This window comes from Siniperca chuatsi, linkage group LG15 (genome assembly GCF_020085105.1).
Source record: "Siniperca chuatsi isolate FFG_IHB_CAS linkage group LG15, ASM2008510v1, whole genome shotgun sequence".
Taxonomy (NCBI): domain Eukaryota; kingdom Metazoa; phylum Chordata; class Actinopteri; order Centrarchiformes; family Sinipercidae; genus Siniperca; species Siniperca chuatsi.
In genome coordinates, this window is record NC_058056.1 from 18,789,743 (window position 1) to 18,814,159 (window position 24,417).

General features: G+C 41.5%; 1 long non-coding RNA gene across 1 annotated transcript; it reads left to right on the plus strand.

The window, feature by feature from the left end:
• Positions 1–4,121: 4,121 nt before the first annotated feature.
• Positions 4,122–20,004, plus strand: LOC122862244. The gene is made up of 2 exons (XR_006374656.1): positions 4,122–4,516; positions 19,737–20,004. It is a non-coding gene; the product is annotated as an uncharacterized LOC122862244 (long non-coding RNA).
• Positions 20,005–24,417: the final 4,413 nt, after the last annotated feature.

The following is a 24,417-nucleotide window of genomic DNA, read 5'->3' on the forward strand; positions in this document are numbered from 1 at the left end:
CAGAAGTAGCTGACACTTCTCCCCTCCTCTGCCTGTCCCACTGTGACTAAAGACCTTGAAGTGTCAGGACATCACCGCCTCATCAAAATGGCTTACTTTCATGTTGGCCAGGTCCCACCAAAAACAAGTTCTTTCTGAATGGTAGCTTTCATAGGACCAATATTACTCGAGGAAATTAAAGTTACTGCACAACATATTTGGATTTTTTTCAACTTTATTTTACTATATCCCAGTAGTAGCAGGTTGACCTTTTTCATCAAACTGGTTTAAGAAATGCTGGTTTAAGAGAGAAAACAGATACTTGACCTCAGAATCGCCCTGCGACGAGTTGGCCACTGTCCAGGGTGTACCCTGCCTAAGGCCCAAAGTCACTGGGATAGGCTCCAGTCACCCGCGACCCCTAACGGGACCAAGCGGTAGAAAATGGATGGATGGATGGATGGACCTCAGAATCAATTTGATCCAATCCGCAGAAAGTATGTGACCTGGAATCAAAAGTATTTTGACAAAATGACTGTTTGACCCTTTATTGAGATTAACAGTAGCCTATTAAAACAATGACTAAAGCCTGACACTGTAGTTCACCTTGAAGCACATTAGCAACCAGTATATTAGGATATTCCATCAATGGTAAATACTTAGCATAATCATTTTTGTTATTGATAAGGCTATGGGTAACATTGTATTAACGTTTGTGTTATTGTTCATATTAGTGGTAGCGTTATTTTGGGTTCTCCCATCAAAAAAGGTATAGGTGTGTGTGACTGTGGTTGTGTGTGGCGGGGGCCCTGAGTGAGGGCCACAGGGGCAGGAATGTAAAGGCTACCCTGGGGGCCTCTGTGGTGCTAATGGATTAACAGGCCAGCTTGGCATGCTAATGGAGATTGTCTGTGATGTAATGAGCTTCTAATTAGGTCACCTCTGAGCTTGACCCTCTTGTAATGAGGAGGGCAGAAGGGAGAGGAGGGGCCGGGGCTGGTGATAGCACCCTGACCTGCAGGTGTGAACCGGCCTGGGCTGTAAACAGGGCTGGACATTCCTGGCATTCTCAGCTCAGCATCCCCTCCCGAAACTCCCCTCCTCCTGCCTGCCAATAACCCTTCTGTAGCGCTATGGGTGGATTCACACACAGAGAAACAATTGGAGCCACATTTCATGCTCCAAGGTGCTTCCCGGTTTGGCTGAAAGGAAAAAAAAAATCCCTTGAGTTCAGCTATTCTTTGATTGTTGGACACTATTTTTCTTTATGATATCCCTTTCACAGGGGTGTTGCAGCAATATGCTGTGACCTGGATTCAAATGCTAAAGGGAGCTGCAGGAGGGGAACTATCTAATTAAATGTGTAAGATTCTAATAATCCTGTCTTATTGTGGAATCTCATCCCTTCCTGAGTGCCCTCTGCTTGCAGGACTGTCATTAATCATTCAATCTTCTAAACCTCTTCTTCCTAAAACTGTCTCACTTTCTCTCATTTTCTTTTTCTCTGCCTTGGCACAAAGTGGCGCACTGATACCACCCCAAAGCTCTTTTCTGACAGAACAAAATGCCTCTTTATTTCCAAGGGGGAGAATAACACCCAGTGTGCCACCGAGCAAGTGAAGAGGCAGAGAGACCAATCTATTTGCAGTTGTGCCCTGTGAAAGGATTCCAGGACTACTGCCAGCACTTTTATTGCACTATTTATGGGCATTGCATTATTATAAGTATTGCATGATTAGTCCAACAGGGATTTTACAATGTGCTCTTGAGGATGGTGTTGGATAAAGTGTAAATGAGGAAGGTTTTATATTATTTTTCTTTCCTTTTCTACTTCTTGAATGAAGTTGAATTATTCTCAAAACATCTCACTAAGGAGCATTTGGTTCTAATTAAGATTATAGTGGTGTGTGGTTTGTGAATGTGTGTGTTTGTGCATGTAAATACTTGAGCACACTTACCACAGGTGGGAACGCATGCACGTGCACATGCATGTGTGTGCATGTTTAGGGTGAAAAAGCTGGTGTCAAGATGTAGCGTTTGTTGTTCTCAGAGGTACAGATAGGATCAGTGTGGTTTATCGGTCATGGAGGGTGGTGACCAGGATGCATGGAGCTTGAGGGGGAGTGGTATGACGAATGACCAATAGGAGGTCATCGCTCTGTTTGTACTGTAGGACTTATCAGATGCTGAGTGTCCATCCAGTCACTTGGTTGGAGTTCAATTTTTGCCTCTGAGGCAAAAAAGTGTGAGTTGTTGTGCAGGCTCTTCGGAAAATGATTAATTAAAAATTAGTGAGGGATGACTTCAAGCAAGACGTGAAAATTGCAGGACCTGTTGCGCAACTTAAGAAGGCATTCAGTGGTTTGGATGTACATTTGTGATCAGAGACCAGTGTTACCTAAGTAGCACATTTATCATACTCCTTAATCGTATTAAAGGTCATGGGGAGGTTTGAGCATATTCCAACATACATTGGGGTAAAACAGAAGCCCTGTGGACAGGTCTCCACACTCACACACTTGTGACATGAGTCTACAATCCACATAATATTTGCTTGTTTGAAATAAGGGACTTCTATTACAGGATGAGCAAACTCCACACAGATGGGATCATTAATAAAAACCAGAAACCTTCCCATTGTGAGGCAACAGTGCTAACTGAGGTAGACAAAGATTTTAGGACAAATAAATTGACTTTTGGTTTTGTAAAATGTAATATCTAAAATCTGACTATGCTCTGTTTGGATTGGATGAATAACTTAGTGTGATTTTTACCCACGGAGGTGATTGTTGTGATTTTTTTGACTAGACCTCTGAGGGCAGGGAGGTGCAGAGACAGGAACCCCAAAGTAGTAAGTGGACACTCTCTTTATCAGTCCCTCGTTCCCTCTCTCCTTTTAGTGGCCTAGACTCATTAAGCCGTCTATAAATGGTCCGGTCTTAATGAGGAGGCTTTTATAGGGCTCTCCCTGGGCCTCCAGGGGATAATCAGACTCCAGTAGGAAGTCGTCTGTCTTGATAGCCTGCCCCTTTTCTCAGCGGTGGTCTGGCCAGGCCTAGCCCCAATCCAGCATACAGTCACACCACCCATCTACCTCCACCTCAATTTCTTTCTCTCTTTTTCCATCTCTCTCTCACTCTCTCTCTCTCTTTGCCATTGCCCCCGCATGTAGTTATTTCACGACACGATAAAAGTCAGCTGGTGCCCAATGCTCAGGCCACTTGCAGGTCTTTTAATTGCCTCCTTCCTCCCTCTTGGCCTAGCCGGCTGCAGGTCTTTTACGAGGCCTAGGCCCCGGACCCACCGGCTGCTGCTCACCTTTTCAAGGGTCTTCCTTTTCTCCCAAGGGATGTCCTTCTGTCTCCTGAGGCACCAAGACTTCAATTGTCTCCATTTGCAGATGATACCAATAGAACTGTTCCAACATGTGAACCGTATTTGGTGGCGAGACTGAGGACAGATAGATGGAGTGATAATTGCTGATGTGGTTAGAAGTGATGAAGAGGAGTTCATCCTAGATAAATTAGGGCAAAGTTTGACACTCATCACCCCAAAGTGACTTGATAGACTTGATAAACTCATAGTTTAAAAACTTTGTGCAAACTCCCTCATTGATTAGAGACTTCACAGCAAACTACTCACAAGCTTTAAATTTCCGTTTGGTTGGTGTCAATAAAGCTTGCTTGTACAGCTTTACTTGTGGCTCTTGTACTCACAAGACAGCCGTGTTTACTTAGTTGCTTAAGTAGATAATGAAGATTCATTTTATGTGTTGCTTTTGGTGATTAAAAGCGTATTCATCAATGCCATGTCAGACGGTGCTTGAATGAGGGTGAAAGCCTATCCCTGAACAGATGTTTACCACAAAGGTCAGAGAGCATGCTGTGTTTACATCAGCAGGTTTAGGACGGACATGTTTAGAATTGGAAATGCTGCTGTAGGCAACGACTCTAATCAAATTACCTTTTTCCTTTCCTCATCCTCTCCCCATCACTCTATCGTTACTCTTAAGAACTTTCTTTTTGTCTTACAAGATTCAAAACAACTGCTGCCTAGCGTCATTGAGAGTATGTCACTTCCTGCCTTAGGGTTAGTGTGGCCTCTCCACTTCCTCTCTTATTCATTCCAGAGGAGGACTCTGAAATGCTGCTCCATCTGAGCGAGCAGAGAGCCTTGTTTCAGCCTTGGGGCTCTTTAAAAGGCATGCAGTTTGTGATTTGGAATAAGATATGTAAATCTGGAATGGCCTTTAGTATGTTTCTAAGAGGAAAGTTACTCAGCAGCTGCTTTTTGTAACTGTGTCTAAAGTCATTCCTTTTAATTCTTGGCAAGAGATACAAAGAGGGGCTGAGAGGAGAGAAGGGAGAGGCATGGCTTATGGGAAATGGAATGATAGCTCAGACCAAAACAAATTGTTTCTGGTTTCACTTGGGCCCGACTCTATTATCAGGATGAGTGTCAGATCAGACAACTGCTGGAGCAGAGACAGTCCAGATGGAAGAGAGAAAAAAAGACCACTTGGAGACAGTTTGCACTTGTAAGTGGTAATCCTGTTTTGAATTTTAAATGCAGAAATTTGTAGTCTCTGTGTGTGTGTGTTTGTGTGTACTGTGGAGGGCCAGTAGGTTGAAGGTCAGGTCTAAGGCCACAGTCCTTTCTGGGGGGGTAAGCCGCCATTACCTCTGAGTTGCGGACATGAGGGAAAAGTGAAATCCACTCTCAGATCCTAATGATGTTTTCTTTTGGAGTGAAAAATCTAAACATGTCCATTGCTCAGTAATGTGACCCAATGTGGGGTCGCAGTCTGGTCACTGCAGGAAAGGCTTGTGTTTCAATTACTGAAGCTTGAAACAACACATTTGCTGTGTGCAGGCAGAGAGGTGAAGAAGACTTGAGAACCTCTACCTCTACCTAAAAATCACTAGAGCAGTGGTTATAGAGCTACAGTAAAAAATAGAAAATGTTCAGTGCCTGACATTCAGTTCCAGGGTGTCTGATGCGGGTGAAAAGAGTAGCTGTGTTTATGGGGATGAGTGGGGCATACAAGCAATAAGTCATGTCAGACACCAGCCAATGATGATAATTTATCGCATTTTAATTGGGGGGTGAACGGGTGTGTGGGATCCCTCTCCAAAAAAACCCCTGTGGTTTTAAGTGATACTTAAGCGAGAAAAGGAACCACTTGAGATTTTTTTCCTGTCTTACTCTGTTCCTCCCCTCTCCTGTTTTACTCCTGTAATTGCATCATCACACCATGTCTTCACTTCCTTCTTCTTGGTTCTCTAGTGACACCTCTGCCTGACTCACAGTGATACCTACGTGGTGTTATTATGGCTACCGAGCAGAGCATTTGGGTGAGGCCCACTCTTTGTTGTTGACAGGATAGTGGTGATTAACGTGCCTTCTCCTGACCCCAGCTGCAGCCTGCTCCCTCAGCCCTCCCTCCTCGGTCCCTTCTGCTCCTGAGGCCTGAACCTACGGCCCTAGAGACAACCTCCACTGTGTGTGTTTGTGCGCACATGTGCTGCTGCTTTGTATGTTTGGGAGGCAGTAATGATGTGTGAGAATGGTAGGGGGTTTGTTTAGGTTTCTTAATTATCAGCTAATCGCTTCCTATAACTTTATAGTGTTTCCACTGTTTTATGGAGAATAGCTTTAGCCGTTCCTTTTTTTCTTTCATATGGAATTTGTCTAAATGCTGTGATGTCACCCTTCTCCACCCCCATCAAACCAGCCTTGGGGCACCATAGACAAGGAAAATTAGAGGGGAACTTTCACATAAAAGACGAAGGCTTGGCTGGTTTCAAACTGAATTAGGTGATGCAAAGGAAAACAGGTATTCACTGGCCAGGTTCATTTCTGCTGCTCAGTAGCGACAAATTCATTTTTAATTACAGAAAAAAAACATCCTGGAAGTCATTTCATCTTCCAGCCAGGCGCTGTAATCAGTTTCTCTTCAGCATGGCTTGGTGGAATGGCAGTTGACCACAAAGCCTGCAAGTTAGTTAACCGCATTAAAGTTGCTCTGTTGAGATATGTTGGATTAAAGAACAGGCCTTAGGGGAGCTCTCCATACTGGCCCTGAAACCACCCACTGTTTCTTGTGTGGTTCAACTGTATTTGGGTGGAGATGTGCATGCAAGGTGTGTGTGCCTGTGTGTGTGTGTTTGTGTGTGCATGGACGCAGACGTGTCTTGACATTAAACGTCTACGTCTGTGTATGCACGCTTACGCAAAACAGCCACTGCCCAAAACAAAACTCCAAACTCGCCACAACAGGCTGTGAGCCTACTTGCTGTTCCATCAACCCCTCTCTTCACTGAACACAACTTGAGCTTTATTTCATGGCAGAAAACAAATATTAAGTGCACAGCTTTCTGCTTTACCTCTGCTACTGTGCATCTGCCTGGCTCTCGCTTGCTTCTGTTCCTTCACATCCCAGATATAATTATAGCTGTCCGAGGGATGATTATATGTTTACTCTGGAAGCTGGCCGACTGCCTGTCCCCATTCCCTGAGGAGCTGCTTCTCAAAGGGGTTCCTCTTGAAAAGCACCACAAAAGTGGCTTCAGCACTGCTCAGACACATAAGGGAGCAGATAGAACAACTCAAGACAGAGAGGAAGATACAGCAGAGAAGGAGGGAGAGAGAGGTGGTGCCTATATATTATAGTATTTATTTAAACTGGTCTATACACCACACTTGCTTCTCTGCTTCTTCTCTTGAACAGGCTGGTTAGCAGAGTCTGGCCAACAAGCAGCAGACGAAGGGTGGAATGGAGGTTTTTGGAGTCACGAAATGAATGCCTTTAGAAGACGACAATACATTTATATTTATACAGACATCAATCCATCTAACATACTTCGGAGATATATGTCATTGTTAGTGTGAGGCTAAGTGAGAGAACAATGAACAAAAGCAGTAACAATACTGTTCATTCCTCGTTTGCACAAATAGCTTCTGTTATCTTTGCATTGTTTAACATGTAGCAACTTTTTAATCAGCAAATTGGTCACTAAGAAGCCACGAGCAACAAGTATACAAACTATCACTCACTGGGGCCTTACATGTCACTTATTTCGAGCAACCTTGCATTCACAAAATTCATGTAGATCATTTTTATGGGTTTACAGTCCACATCTAAACACTGCATGTAGTTTTTGGTGTTGGTATGGCCAAATGAAGTGTTTTTAATGACTTGAGAGAGAATTTGCAGACCACTTGTTCATGTTGCCTAGCAATACCTATTAATCTCTCCATGGCTGCTATGCATAAAGGTCCCTTTAGGCCAGGCAAAGGTCATCATTCCACACCTAATTAACACGCTCTCCACACACACACACACACACACACACACACACACACACTGACACCTCATTTACACCAAATGCTTTTTCTTAAAATTAAATCAGCTTGTTTGAGGGTACAGTAGAATGCAGGTTTGCTGCAAAGCTGGGCCAAAACATGTGTTTATGTCATGCTTTGACTTGTTTACAGCTGACCTGTAACTGTTAGTTGACTGGTAATCCTTGGGAATTTGCTACAGCTAATCATCTCATAACATGCTCAGAACTGTGGGCCAGTTTGACAGGAATTAGATCAAAAATTGAACACAAAGAAGCAAAAGCAGGAAATTCAGTGCCTGCTATCAAATCTTTTCCAACAGTGTATAAACAAATGAATAGTTTGTTGCTGGGCACTGGGAGGACGGAAGGACAAGCCAATAGCTGACTTTGCAACATTATTTTTGTTGAGCTGTGATCATCAACATAATGTTTGCCTGAGGGGTCCACAGAGTACATGTTGGCTCCAGTAAGGTTAAAAGTTGGATGTGCACAGCTTGTATATTTGTGGATGTTTGGTTGTAAACTGCTCTTGGTTTCCAGTTACCTAATTTCCTGAATGAGAACAAATAAATAAATACACACTTGCATAAAGAGACTTTAGATGACTAAGCACACTCCGGTTTTATCGCCATAATTCTACCTCCCCTACCTCTTTTTTTAGTGAACTCACATCAGTTAGAGGACGAGCACACACACAAGTATACACACAGATACTCCTTTTAGCTGCAGACATACCGAAGCCCACGCATCCAGGCTCGCCTCAGTGCTGTCCTTGTAATGGGCAGTATCAGTGCTCCCTGAGCCCTGAAAGGGCGATAAAAGCCAGGATAGCTGGGTTTTATCTGCTCTGCTGAAAGTTAGCCATTGACACCATGCACTTTAGAGGAAGTATCACTCAGTGGAAGGACCCATCTATCCTCTCATCTCCTCAATGACAGTTAGTTCCCCGTTCTGGAGCAAGATCAAAATCATATTTATTCACCAAGTAGATATAGACAGAGTGATATTGACAGCTACTGCTATTAAATATTTTACTATCCCTACAAAATTCACTATTCGGTGTCAAATTGCTTTATGGACTCTTGGAGTTTATCAGTAACTCTGCTTTTCTGTTTCTGTCCAACAGATGTTGAAGGAAAAATCTGGTTTCATACAACCCGGGTTTTATTTTTGTAGTTTTGGCTGTCATTCATATTGATAATAATACTATTATACTATAGAAGTTAAAAGCTGAGATCTGCTCTGATCTCAGTAACATTGCTAAAAATAAGCTGGGGTAAGGAACACGAGTATCAGATGGTCATGCAGATTTTAAACAAACTGCCAGGTTAGTCAAACTTATTTGGAGGTGAAAATGAAGGCAAACCGTAAAATTAACACTCAAACTGTTTGTTGTAAACATCCACTTAAGTTCACAGACCAACTTTCTGTTTCAAATATGACCTTCTGTAGTTACTGTCATTGATGCATGTGCAGTTTTTCTGCACAATGAGGCATAATTACCAACATTTGTGTGCACTTAACTTTTGGTTTTACATTATCTGGCTAAACTCTTTAAACCTGTCTGATCATCTGACTGCTCCCAATCAGACTTCATTGTGGCAATGCCGACATGTTCCTAGATGTCAGCAATTACTTTTATAATTGCTGATAATTACCTGACAATTACCTGTAGCGTAATAAATTAGCTCCATACAGCTGCCTTTAATGGAGCAACTGTAAATGACAGGAGGTGTAGCGATTTTGAATTTCTCGTTGACATTAAAGTGTGTGAAATCAGAATGCCCCGTCGTATCTACTGTATGTTGTCCACATTGGCTCACTTAAAGCTAACAATGACTCAGTGCCTCCCATTTAGGCTCTTTATCCATCCAAACTTTTTTTGTTAGCATTGTAGTGAATTTAATTCTTTCGCAATCACCCACTTCACCAGTGGCAACCTCAACAAAACAGTCAATCACGGACAGCGCCTATTTTTTACTGACAGACAAAAGGAACAAAACCGGAGTTGGTGGGTTTGTCCACCATAATTTGATTGCTGACAAGTGAGGGGAAAAAGGTCTGTCAGCTTAGCGACGATACCCAACAAAGGGCAATCTCATTGTAAACGTTGTAGCACTCAATTGCTGGGTGATGGGGTGCTGGACAATGGAACAGCAGGCAGCGCTGGGCATGGCGAGGGCCCTCCCTGCTGCTCTCTACTGCTGTAATGACAGCCTAAGTGCCAACAGCAGGTGTCTTCCATTCAAGGCTAGGCAGGTTAATAAAGTTTCTCCCTGAAAGTCAATAAACAAGAGCTTGTTCACACACTGGCTAATTGTACTCGTTCTTGTCCATGCTCTCTCTCTCTCTCTCTCTCTCTCTCTCTCTCTCTTTCTCTCTCTCTCTCCCTCCTGCACTGCTCTCAGTCTCTATCTGTCTTTCGTCCTCTCTCTGCACGTCTGCAGTTCGTGTGGAGAGGAAAGACACGACAGAAGATAACAATATAGAGAAGTGAAGAGAAACCGGAACTTCCAGGTTCCATACCAGGAGTAAGAAAACCTAATTCAACAAGAACTGTTACAGCATAATCTTGCTTAACTGTATGTTATGTGGTTCGCTTCATTTGTCTATACAGGGATAGTAATATTTTTTTAAACTATGTAATATTATCCATCCATCCATCCATTTTCTACCGCTTGGTCCCGTTAGGGGTCGCGGGTGACTGGAGCCTATCCCAGTGACTTTGGGCTTTGAATTTTAGAGTTATCAATTAACCTACACATGCATGTCTTTGGACGGTGGGAGGAAGCCGGAGAACCCGGAGAGAACCCACGGTAACACGGGGAGGACATGCAGACTCCACCCAGAGAGATTGTGTGATGTTGGTCTGGTCCGGGAATCGATCCCACGAACCCACGATCTCCTTATTGGGAGGCAGGAGCTTTAGCCGCTCTGCCACCGTGCACCCATGTAATATTATCATTATTTAATATTTATGTTCTAGCGGCCTTTAATCAACACCAATTCATACAAGGCCCAAACGGTTGCAGGTTAAACATCACCAGCTTACACAGACGCCACTCACTGCACTTTTTTTTTCTTTCAAATTCAGCATCATCTTTGCGTCAGATATGGTTTGTAAATGGGGAATATGAGTGTAGGGGTTGCTTTTGTGTGTGTGTGTTAGAGAGAGGCAGACAGTGATGATCAGTGATGTGTTCACAGTTCCTGGTGTTAAGTTTAGACAATCTCCTATTGTATCCACAAAACAAGCAATCTAGAGAAGTGATGTTAAAAGAGAGCATGGGTGGATATCACAGATAAAGAAGAAACAGTTATGATGACTTATAAAAAGTGCTTTGCTGTGCTGGATAAAGCTGTGGAGAAAGTTTTTTGAATACATTGATAATAAATAATAATGTTTTTAAGTTGTGCTTTAAGAGTTACTCAATCATCTAAGAAAACAGATAAATCTAAGGAACATTTTCGTCTGAAGATGACAGAAGAAAGAAGCCCTCAATAAGAGGCTGCACTGGTTTATTGGAAGTGGCGTCAGGACCTTGGCTCCCTATAATGGAGACTGTTCTTCCTTCCCTATAGCCAGACAAGAATGGTGATATTGGAAGATTCTCCTGTTACATTCAAGTTTTTTTTAGGTCCAATGCCAATGTTTTAAAAATTCTAGCTTTGTACAATATCCACGCAGGGCAAATACAGTATGGTTAAAGTTAAACAACTAAAACACTTGAAGTTGGGGAGGGGGAAGAGTGTGGCAATGGTTGATAACAAGGGGGGTGTTATTGTGGACTCCTGCATAAAAGTTAAATCCACTACATGCCCGACCATTACTTTATGCACACACACACACTACGTCCTGGCACTGAATGTTGGCAATACACATAAATCATGAGGTGTTGGCAATACACATGTTGGCAATGTTGGCAATACACATAAATCACAAGGTGTGGAATCGTCCAATATGGATGTACTTCCTAGGGATACTGAGCTGTTCCTTCATGGGTTTTCTGTTGTTGAGAAATAGGAGGACGTGTGCAAGTTCAATTAGTGTACAGAGTAAAAAAATTGTTAACAACTGGGAATTTCAAAATGTGACTTTCTGAAAATCTCCAGATACTTCCTCTGATGTGGAACCTGTCAAACCTAGTTGTAATCCCATATGTGCACACTGACCGTCCTCTGTGTTACGGATATCTGTCACGTACATTTTGTTGCCATTCTTTCTCTGCATCACCCTAACTAACTCAAGTCTCTGAGGCTTGTGTTCCATCTTTAACAAGAGCCAAATAAACAACTCCTTATGTTAAAGAAAAAAAAATGAGTGGAGCAGCCAGGAAAGTCAGTGGAAAAGCTTTTACAGAGAGAAATAAAGAGAGAAAGGAGGGATGGAAGAAAAAAAAAAGAAACTCCCACACCACAACCATGCAGCAAATTGGTTCAGTGCAGTGAACCTGTGTTCTGTGTTTGGGCAGGCAATAAGCAAAACGGGGGAACATGAAATGATATCTCAGAGCATTTATCTTGATAAGAGCAGAGGATGTTGAGGCGTAATAGGAACAACATGGCTGGTAATGAGAGGAACAAGGCATGATGGAGGAGTAGACATGGATTACCAGCATTCCTCTTGATGGGGTTTTATGGAAGGAAAAAAAAGAATAGAGCTCCCTCGTTTATTTGATTTTAGAGGTTGTGGTTGGGGAGAAAAAAAGCTAGATAAATGCATGTTTCATCAGGGCTAAATATTTCCACCCTGTGAAAAAATGCTGGAAAGCAAACACAAGCCAGATTGTGGACTAGTGGTAGGACGATTGTGGGTATTTGTTTACATGTTGCTCTGTGTGTGTGTGTGTATGTGTGTGTCTTCACAAATAAATACCAAGCCTAACCGCTCTCCATGGCATAGCAGGTGCTTCTAAAACAATGGTAGCTTAATGTTACTATTTACCAAAGCTGCTCCCCCTGCTTTTACTGTGAAGTGTTTAACAAATAAAAGAGAGGAGGGATGAGCCAGAAGATTGATTAGAAGTATTCAAGTACTGGGAAGGAGTGGGGTGGATTGTTTGAGCCTGAAGTGAACACATTCATCGCTGACAGGTTCGCTAAAAGGCTTCCATCAAAGTGAAATATTTCTTGATAATATTCCCTGTCTCTTCACATGCCAAAAAAATCGGTAGCTCCCTCTGTTTTGTGTTTTCTACGCGTAACTGCAGATTCTCAAAGTAATCTCAGCCCTTCACTGTTTCCAATGTTCAAATCTCTCACTTTTCTTTCACTTTCAGTGTCATCTTTGCATCAGATATGTTTTGTAAAGGAAAATATATGACTGTGTGTGTGAGGTCAGACAGACACAATGATGCAGCTCAGTGATGTGTTCAAAGTTCCCGGTATTAGTCAATCTCCTGCCGTATCCACAAAGCAAGCAGCTCCCTCGCATTTCTGGAATGACTCACATTTCTTCTCTCTTGGTCCTCTTTTTAATTATTGCTGATCTACTTATGGGTTCCAAAGCCAAGATCACACCCCCTCCAACCCCCCACTCCCTTCCCTTCCTCCCTCCTGACTCGTCCTTTCTGCCATGTCACTGTCGGAAACTGAGGTGAGATCAGGAGAAAGCAAATCCACCGAGCTGCGGTGAAGGATACTCCCGTTTCTATCATCTGGACTCCATTTTGTTTCCTTTAGATGTTATTTTTTTGTCATTGTGCTTTGCAATCAAATAATAAAGTGGCAAGATTAAGGAAAAGAAACCCAGTTATGTGAGTGGATTAAAGTGTTTAAAATAAACAGGACTTGTAAGATGAGAACTGTTAATTTTCTCAGCGCTACATCACTAGTGCCAAGTCTTTATTTCATAAACAAGATTAAATACCACTTGATGTCATCACTGAAACATGTTTTTCCCATGCCCCCTGACAGCAGTGCTGGTGTACAAAAACAGATTCATGTCCAGAAAGTGGAGAGATGAGATTTTATCCCACTGCTTGTCTGAAAACATAAGCAGTTAGTTAATTGAGATGCAATTGTGGCTAAAATGTGTGGAGCCTCTTTTCCGTTATTAGAGTTACCGTTTAAGTTTATTTTATGCATGAAAGCCAAATTACACATTTAACTAGTCAATAAAATTAATTCTGTTTGCCATTCAAACAGGATTTAAAGTGAGTGTAAATTTGAATGATTTCAGAGGATTTGGAGGATGTTAAGTGAAATGTTCAAGGCCACAGAAATTACTGTATTAAAGGATTATACTGGTTTATTATAAGTACATCCATCCATTTTCCGCTGCTAATCTGGGGCCGGGTCATGGTGACAGCAAGCAAAGCAAGATAGTCTGGACATCCCTCTCCCCAGCAATGCCTTCCATCTCCTCCTTGGGGATCTCGAGGCATTCCCAAGAAGCCAGATGGGATATAAAATCTCTCCAGTGTGTTCTTACTTTGTAAAAGTCAGAAGCTCCAGACCAACCTAGTAATTGGAACCTGAGTTGAGATTGCTTTGTCAAAGTTGTAATAAACCTTAATTATCCTTTGAATTCTTCAACTGTGCATCATTCTCCTTCATCTGTAATTTTCATTTTTTTTGTTGCTATAACTTATATCACAATCAAAGCCTATGTAATCAACCTATCATGTGCCATTCTCCATTTTCTGCCCAAAGCTGTTAGATCTAAGTATCTCAGCTAATAGAGGAATGTATCGTTTGCAGCAGAGGCCGATTAGCTGGAATCTCACCTGCAGATTTATTTTCTGGGAGCTGAGAGTTGGGTGACAGAAAGTAACTCAATACTTTTGCACATTATCCTTATCACCTCAAACTCAGTTAAATCACCTCTTTAATGGCTGCCATGTTTTCCTAGCTCGCAACCATCAGTTATCCTTTTTTCTCTTCTTCCTCCTCTGTCCATCGCCCCCTTCTCCCTGTCTCCCAGTCGTTGTTTTTTTCTCTCCACTTTTTCCTTGATTTTCTCCAATCTGCCCCACAGAGACTGAGCCAGAGCACCTGCAAGTGCTCACTTTGAAAGATGTTGCAGGCCCAAGAATGCACCCAGTAAACACATGAGAGCTGTATTTATAATAAATCAGCTTTATGGCCCTCTGATGGAGGTGATATCAGTGAAATTTATGCTGAGAGACCTCGCCGTCCTTAGCAAAACAGCTGCGAGATAGTACTACACCCCCCCACCCCACACCACCACCACCTTCACCCCGCCACCACTGCCCCGCCCCACCCCAGCGAATAGCCTGGTCTGACTGGGGTTAGAGAGCCCAACACAGTCCTCTCTATGTGGTGGGGCCTGCGGTCCCTGGAACGGTAAAGTCCAGACTGAAATAGAGTGTGGGCAGGGTGGCGGTAGTGGGTAACAGTGTGTGTGTGTGTGTGTGTGTGTGTGTGTGTGTGTGTGTGTGTGTGTCTGTGGTTGTGTGTATGTGCAGACATACGTGTATTTAATGTAGGCTGGGTTGCACAAATAGCTTAAACCTCGTGGAAGAGCCCGGAAGAGTGTCAGAGAGTTTTAAGGTAGATCCTTGCTCACTGACTCCAGACCCGTATTATCTCTGTGTTTCTTGGTGAACTCGACATTCACCCAGAAACCTGACATTCCTCACGATCTGGCAGAGCGTTCTTCTGCAAGCACATTGAAGCTCAAAGTTAAAAGTGGGTTAAACAGCTCTCTGTCCCAGAGCGATCATCTTGAAACCTTATGGTGAAACCCACTATACAAGTTTTGAGTAAAAGTGGGCTTAACAAATTCACACATACTATATGCTAACACAAGCACAGATGCACACACACACACACACACACACACACACACACACACTGCTACTCCCTTGATCATCCAGCCTTCTCCAACTAGCCCAGATGGTTTCTGTCACTGCTAGCGAGTGGACAGAAAACAAATTTAAAAGCAATGATGTCACAGCCATGTCTGCGTTGTACAGTTTCACCTTACAGAACCCATTCCCATCATTCCATGATGAAAGGTGACCACCCGCCATTATTTGGTTTTCAACAGATGCAGGCAATAATAACAACGGCTGAGGCCCCAATGGTTAGTGATCTTAAAGCCTCTAAAAGGCTGTGGAGTTACACGTAATCAAGCCCCAAAATAAACCACGTAAACAGTGAATTACTGTGTTTTCCTCTGATGTCATCTCCTGCTCGTCTTGCCAAGAAGGGTGCAGCAGCTTCTGTAAATGTTTGTTGTCCTTTTGTCAACAACCCCTCTTGAGGAGCCCTCATTCAAACATGTTTTCCAATTTGGTATCATGCCGAAATGACACAAAGGTGGATGAGCAAAATATGAGAGTGAGTCACCATAGCCAACTGTATGTAATACTGATGAAAGAGTGTTTAATACTTACTGGGAAAAAGAGGCATATTTGTTGTTCTCTCCCATCCTTTAGCAACCACTATTGAAGTGCCTTTGAGTATGGCACTAACAATTAACTAATTGCTCAGTAATTGGCAGTAAAAGGCCGTAGCTGTACACAAAACCTCCAGGCGGGAACGCCTCCAGCTGAATGAGTGTGAGCAGGCAATTACAGGAAAAGGTCACATATTCAATGTTCCCCTAAAGTCTTGTTTAGACTGAAAGCTTTAAAATAAAACACATGGGTGTAGGTGTGTAGCTAAAGGTACCAGTGAGAAAATGAAATATGATTCAGTAAGTCTAATTTGATTATTGCATCCATAAGTTTGAAGATTTATCAGTTGCCAAACACTGCAGTGGGGCAGTGGTGGAAAGTAACAAAGCACATACGTACTGTACTTAAGTACAAATATGAGGTACTTGTACTTGGCTTGAGTATTTCATTTTCATGCTACTTTATATTTCTACTCCACAATTCAGAGGGAAACATTGTACTTTTTACTCTACTACATTTTACTGACAGCTTTAGCTACATGTTACTTTGAAGATTAATATTTCACATAAAAAACATTAAATATGATGCCTTTTGTAGATTAAACTACAAAACAGTATAAAAAGTAGTTAAAATGTGCTTCAGTAAAATGCTACTTACACATTAATGCATCAGTAATAATGCAATAATATGCTGTAATATATACAGTACATATAAAAATCCTTGTAATGGAATATTTTATATTGCTACTTTTAGTCAAGTAAAGGATATGAATACTTCCTACATCACTGCACAGCAGTGGGACAGGATTTTACAACTCTGTAAAATGATCACTGTGACAGTCAGTGCCATGTTTGCGAAGCAGAATAATGTTATTCATATTACAAAGCACTCTACCAGGCAAGGCTGTAGCTACCACTGAGGACACTGAGGTCATGTCCTCTGTAATATTTCTGGGAAATTGCGGGGTTTAGTGAAATAAGTATAAGTTTACATTTTCCAGTTACATACATATTACATATGTTGTTTTTTCAAGACTGATTCTGTTATTTTTTAGAATAAAATCATAAAATACCTGGTAGTTCAGTCGGCTTGAAGCAACTTAAGAAAATAATGAAGGGTGATACAGTTTACATAAAATACAATTAAACACTTAAATGAATAAATAAAACGTGACATTTTGTGAGTTTTTTCTTTTTTTACAGCGTTTGATTGTCGGCTTTTCAAAACTTTCTCAGGTGTCCTGGCTACGGCGCTACTACCAGGAATGTGTGCTTGCATGTATTTGATTGGCCAATGCAGATGAGATTGTATTGTGTTCGAGCAAAAGTTCACAGAGGCTCACCTTTTTTCACAATGAGTGGTGGGTGGGTGAGGGGCAGTGCGGTGACCTCATTGAAATTAATGAGGAGGCTGCATTCAGTCTGAATGTGCCCTTAAAGTTGGGGAAAAAGACACAATAACCTTTCTTGTGGTAGAAATCATGACCTCTTGCTCTCATCTCCTTCACAGCTAACTTTTTGTGTATCATGTGTGATAAATAAAAAACAGCTAGCTAGATGTTCTGTGACGGGATGAGAGAACAGGAAACCATGGAGAACCGTGGTGTGACTTTGCCCAAAGCAGAATGAAGGATGAGGACCTCTGAGAAGTCACTGGGTAGCCCTCTTTTCCCTCTTCTCCTTTTCCTCTCCTCCCTACCTCCCTCTCTACTTGGTGTTCTCACCTCCTCTCCCATGCTGTGACTCAGGTTCCCTGAGGGTGAGGTAAAGTACTGAAGGGGATACCGGTGGAGTAAAGCAACAAATTTGGCAGTTAACGCAACACCAGCCACTGTCGTGTTTGAGCAGCTGCCATGGTGACCAGGCAGCGGGCTCCCACAGATCGGGCTTCCCGTTTTTAGCTCCCGAGGAGATGGGATGATAATAATAAACTTTATTTATACAGCACTTTTCAAAATAAAAGTTACAAAGTGGTTTACATGGTTGAATCAGGGTTAAAACATTTTAGCAGATACAATCAGGCATTTAAAAATACAGCAATGCAATGAAATGAAATAAAATAAAATAAATCCCCCTACAATAAAGATAATTACTAATAATAAAACAGATACGATATGTTGGCAATAAAACAGAGTACGAGAATCAATAAAAGGCTTTTTTGAAAAGATACTGTTTGAGAAGTGATTTAAAAGATGTGACTGATTCAGCAAGTCTCAGATCGTCGGGCAGGGAGTTCTACAGCCAGCAGAGCCCTGCCTGAGGATCTGAGGCTGTGCCCTGGCTCACAGGGGAGCAGCAATTCAGAAATCTAGTTGGGAGTTGAACCATAATGTGCTTTAAAGGTGATCAGTAAAATCTAAAAATCAAGTATAAAACTAACTGGTAACCAATGAAGAGAAGCTAAAAACAGGTCTGATATGGTCATGTCTTCTATTGCTTGTTAAAAGCCGAGCGGCTGCGTTTTGTACCAACTGAAGGCGCAAGATGTTTTTTTGTCTCAAACCAGAATACAATAAATTACAATAGCCTAACCGAGAAGAAATAAAAGCATGGCCTTCTTGAGATCAGGTGGCGAGAGAAATATGTATTAGTTTTTCAAATATAAGTTTACTGTTAAATTTCACACCCAGGTTTCTGGCTGCGGGTTTGACATTTGAAGACAGGAATCCAAGATTTTTCTGTACAATCGCGATGGACTTTAGGGAATCAAAGATAATTATTTCAGATTTACTTTCATTTAGCTGGAGAAGGTTTAGGGACATCCAGCACTTGACAGACAGGATAAAAGATGATTAAAACAGCCTTCATCACTGGTTTTTAATGGAATGTAAATTTGTGTATCATCTGCATAACAATGGTATTGGATTTTGTGTTTAGTTATGATATGTCCCAGTGGCAGCATGTATATACAGAACACCAAGGGGCCAAGGATGGACCCTTGGGGCACACCACAGGTCAGAGGGGCCACAGAAGAGGAAGCATTACCCATGACCACTGAGAAAGTCCTGTTGGATAAATAGGATTTGAACCATTTTAGATCCGTGTCCCTGATGCCAACCTACTTTTCAAGGTGGTCCAGAAGGATGGAGAGATCCACAGTATCAAATCAAATCAAAGCTCAAATCCAGAAGAATTAAAATCGAACAATCACCAGTATCAGCTATAAGTAAAAGGTGATTTGTCACTTTGATAAGAGTAGATTTGGTGGGATGGAAGGTACTTGTTACAGGAACAAAGAGGATGGAGGGAGGGAAAAAGGTTTACTCACATGCACTGTTTTTTTCAGTTGTGTTCTGGTTAAGATCAAACTCAGGATAATGAAGCTGTAGCTTAAGTTCAGTCAGGAAGACTAGACTTCTGCATGCTTAAGGCACACCTCTTTACATTGGCTCCCTGTTTGTTGTAGGATTGATTTTAAGATCTTGTTGATTACTTTTAAGGCTCTTCATGGCCTGGCTCCAGACTGTATTTTAGACCTTATAATCCCTTATGAACCTTCACGTAGTTTGAGATCTTCGGGTAGAGGTCTTCTGTCTGTTCCCGAATCCAGGATGGAAACTAAGGGGGACAGAGCTTTTGCTATCAGGGCCCCGAGGCTCTGGAACAACTTGCCCAAAGAAATTAGGTTGTCTGAGTCAGTGTCTTCATTTAAGTCTCTTCTCAAAACACATTGAACTGGCTGTTTATTTTATTGCTTTTGTGTATTTTCTGTATTTTATTTCTTTATATTTCATCATTCACTGTGGTATTTTATTTCTCTTGTTGTGAAGCACTTTGTACTTTGTTTTGATAAGTGCTCTATAAATAAAGTTTTATTATTATTATTATTATTAAAGCGTAGTTATTTTCATACTATTCTGCCATTCACTCCTCTTTGCATGCTCAATTATTTTTCCTGCTGTCATTATACGGGGCTGTCAAATCGGGACATCAGCTGTTCCATCAGCTGGTCTCATCTATCCAATAGTCCAACAGTGACACACCTTCATTGTCAACCTATCATCTTACTGCCATCTGTTTAAATATGATTCTCTCTCTGCTTTCAGTACGTTCATGCAACGGTTGCACACCCCTCCACCTCCCCATCTCCGCCCAGTCTTCGCCGTTCCTTCAGCTCATCATTCCATCAACCTCTTCAGCCATCAGCCTCAGCAGAGTCATCAGCCACCACCACCAGACTCCACGGGGGGATTTATTCTGCTGCTGCTCAGGGTAGACGAACTCCACCAGCAAAAAGCTCCTCGCGGAGTCTAAGCGCCAAAGACAAGATTAACACCTCACATCATCTGTTAAATAAATACTATCTTTACTTTATTCACTTGTCTCTCCTGTTTGAAATATGTTTATACATATTCTTTTTACATCCTGCCCCCGAATATCCCCACACATATAAATAAACAAAACATTTCAAATGAGCCCTCAGATACCATTTAAAGTGAGCCAAACCACCAAAGACAACAACTGGAACAACATGGACACATGCATCATTATCCTGGCTAATATCACTAAAACTGTGGTATTTCTATTTAACTTTTTTCCCCCAATAAGCTTTTATTCCACGACTTGGATTTGAGCTTATTTGGGTTTTTGTGAAAAGGATACGATGTTTGCATGCGTCAACACAGAAATTCTGTATTTGTGTTTCCTGAATGATAAAGGCATATTGATGTGCATATAAACACACAGCCATTATAAATTAGATTTTCCGATGGGGAGAAGGGCTGTGAGTGCATGATTTTTTACTTTGAGACATTGGAAAAGAAAATCTAAACGTTTACTCTTTACTGTATCATTCGGTGCTCTAACCTAGCAGGCCCCTCGAGGGCCTGGACCCGTCTACGCTAAAGTCTGTGTGTGTGTGTGAGTGTGTGTGTGTGTGTGTGTGTGTGTGTGTGTGTGTGATCTCCAGCTGCAGCCCTCAAGTATGCTCTTGCAGTAAAAAAAAAAGCACAACCACTCTTAATGCTCCTGACTCATTTTGGAATCACCAACCCTTTGTTTATTTATTTATTTATTTTATTGTCAGCGGAAAATTTGTGTCATGTCAACCGGCCCCGGGGACCAGTGGTGAAGCACAGAGAGGAGAAAAATGTGGCTTCAGTTAGCTGGAGCCATTACCATGTCTCTGAAACTACAGCGGATAAATCAGACTGCTTTTCCGCCCCTCTTTAGCTTTATTTTTGTTTAAACCATGTTTGTTTGTAGAGATTGGAGCATCTTTTATGACACAACCATAGTAACTCTCCTCATAGTATTCCATTGCACTGGCATTACAAACTCTCTTCTCTGAAGCAGGCTTTCAACAAGAAGCTTGATTTGACGTGGAATTACAGGTAATATGACTAAGCATGCTTTTAAGAGCTTCCCAGCAGTCAACAACTCGAGTTACATCTGGCCTCGTAACTATCTGATTTAGGATCTGCACTAGCCCACCAGAGGTGCAGGCCGTAACTTTAACTAGAGAAAATTAAAATGAGCCTGCAGATTAATTCACAGATCAGAAGATTCAGCTAAGCACTGACATGAAATTAAAGCAAAATTCTGATGATATATTATCAGAATTATATATATAATATATATTATATATATATATATATATTATAATATATTATCTATATTATTCTTGTTGTCAGCAAATCACATGAAAAGACCAAAACCAATAATGAATTGATTATATTAACAAGTCTCTCAGCCATATAACTCAATTTTTATCCTAAAAGTATTAAAAACACATCAATGAGCCACAGCGTTGTACTCGGTGTCATATTACTTGAGTGCGATGAACATGGGCACTGTAGTTTATTTTGAGTTGACCCCACACACACCGTCCTGCTGCCATAAATACTCAGTAGCACAACAAATCCACGCCTGAAAATAGTCCCCAAAAAATTTACTATTTACTCCGGTTTGAGTAATGTTTGCTAAAACCTACGGTGCCCAGCCCTTTTGGGAAATGATTTAGCATGTAAAAAAAAAGAAAGTATATTTTTGACCTGTTTTTAAAGACTTATGTCTTCAGTAGGAACAAATGGGCTTGGGGCTGAGAGCCACAGTCAGGCTGGGGGAAAATGGAAAGTAAGGAGAGACAAAATAACAATTTGTTGATTCTGATATTTTCATGGGATTTGTTGACAATAAGAAAAATACAGAATAACACCAGCCTTATCATTTAACAGGATGACCCTTTGCCACACATGCATGTGTGCATGTCTGTGCGCGCACATACTGTACAGTATGTTGTGTTAGCGTGCCTGCGTGAGTGTATGTGGGGTAAACTGTATCCCACCCCTGATCTTTCAGCTCTCAAATCAAGGCCCTGAAAGTAAACAGTGCACTGCCAGAGGACCTTGTTTATCAAATCTGCAATTGCACTCATAGAGCAAAATGACCTACAATTACAAGCCCAGCTAGAAATTAAGTTTTTAGTCAGCCATCCAGAAAAAGATCATAGGATATCCTGCAAAAAGGGAATTCTTCAGTAGTCTTACCCTTCTCCTAGTACCTTTTTTTCCTAAAACACCATTCTGTCGTGGCTGTTGAAGAGACTTGCTTCTTAAATATGTTCCTCAGTTTTTGTGAAAGGGTTTATATAGTTCCCATGAACACTAACACATGGTGGTTGAGTGTGTATATGTCACATCATGGTCATATTTGTAGAATTTCCTCCCAAAACCACAACAGGCTGATATTTCTAAGCACAAGAGCTTTGTTGCTACCGGCTTTGCCAAGATATTCCGACCACTCCTAAAACGTCAACCATTCCAGCAAAAGCAATTACATGCCCCTGCCCTGAAAGCAAAGTGAAGAGGTTCTCTCTTTAAAGTGTGTAAAATTCCCTCCTAGTTTAATTATGTGGTGCTGGGTGGAACCTGGAGGCTACTCTCTCCACTCTGCTCCAACATAAGTGCATTTTCCGTGGCACAAGCATGCAACATATTGGTTCCCACAGTGAGATCGGAAGCACGGCAGATCCCAAAACCTGGGTTACAGCATTCCTGGATCTCTGAGCAGTGTGGTGACCTAATCGCCTGACCACCTACTGCTCCGTGCCAAATCCCAAGCAGCAGGCCAGACACCCCTGAGAGTAACATCCGACTGCACCATGAAATATTACGTCAGGAGTGAGTCATTGGATACTGAGCCTTGGATAGAACAGCTTTACATACTCACAAACACAGGAGCTTTACTCAGACTGGATTAAGCCGGTGAATAAACCGTATCACTGAAAGGAAACTTGTCAGTTCTGGCAGCCATATTATTCAGTTTATAATGTTACAGTACATTTAATAGACACTGATAAAAACCACAAAGTTAACTTTTTCTCACATAAGGTTAAAAGTGTGGTACACAACAGTAAAATACATACGTTTATGGTTATGCACTGAGTCAAAGTATTTCAAAATCAGTTTCATGTGCCTTACTGAGGGACAGACATGTGTACTGACACCCTCAAGTCAATCACAAGTATATTTCTTTGACAATGCTGCACTGTGACAAACGTCTCCCCTCCATTCTGCATCCAGCTGTTGTGCAGTGTTGACTTTACAAACAAATTCACTTTGACAAATATCCAAACTGAAGACCCTGAGTTTGATAAACAAATCGGTCTCTCCTAATAAATCAATTCATGTTGCTTTTATTAGTGTTTTGACGTATCAGTCAAGCACATAATCCGTCAGTGAGTTGATTGCACAGCATGTGTAGATTACTCACAAAGCAAGCAAAACCATGGCTATTGACTAGTAGTCCTGACTGCTAAATATATTTATAAAATATATCATTAACCTCATGCTTTTTTCGTGTTGCAACCATTTAATTAATTGGTGTTAACTGTGTCAAGGGTCATTTTGATTATTTTCTTCTGAAATTATTTGCTTCTGATTAAAATTTCCTAGCATTTCCCTGGAATTCTACCCACTTAGACTTGTGTCTGAAAAATGAGCATCTACCCTCATTTATCTTGAAATACACTGGATCAGAATTGCCCTTTTGCTAAACCCCTTCCCTGAACAGTGATTGTCCAATCATAGCTCAGCAACCTTAACTAAGGACGGCACTGTCAAGCATTGGATTTATCCACACGCCAAAGCGGTGTGCATGGGGCTCTAGTAAGAGAGAAAACTCTTCAATTAAGTAGTTTGAAGGATGGTGTCTTTTTTTAGCCTGTCCAAAAGCAAAAGTGTAAGGAAGAAATGAAACAGTGTTTGTCTGCTTTAATGTTAGCTGCAATAGTTTGCATGTTCGGCTAACTAGCTACAACAGTAGTAACTAAGCATTACTTCCAAGGCCAAGGAGCACATCATTAACTAATTAGGTGACATTAGTTTGTGGGGTTACAGGTTACTTTAATAACAAGCCTGTTCACAACTATCACATCCACTGTGTAATATTTCCCCACTGTTTTAAAGATTCTGCTGAGTGCAATCAGAGTTTAGGATAACAAATTAAATAACAGTCTGATCTTGTGTTTTTCCTTATCATACTTATAATATTAGGACAATCTACCTCTACTCTGCAATACAAGAAAGATTCTGTGTCTTTATTTCCATGTCTTCTACATGGATTATCAACTGGTGAGGATGCAGACTGTTAGCCTGGACTTTGCAGCTTCAGCCTCACTCTTTTAGCACAGTATGCTTGAAGCCATCAAGTGCATGTTTAATACTCCTTTTAGAAGGTTCTTGTTTTAAAACAAGTTAGCTGGAAACCTTAAAAAGTCAGCTGAAA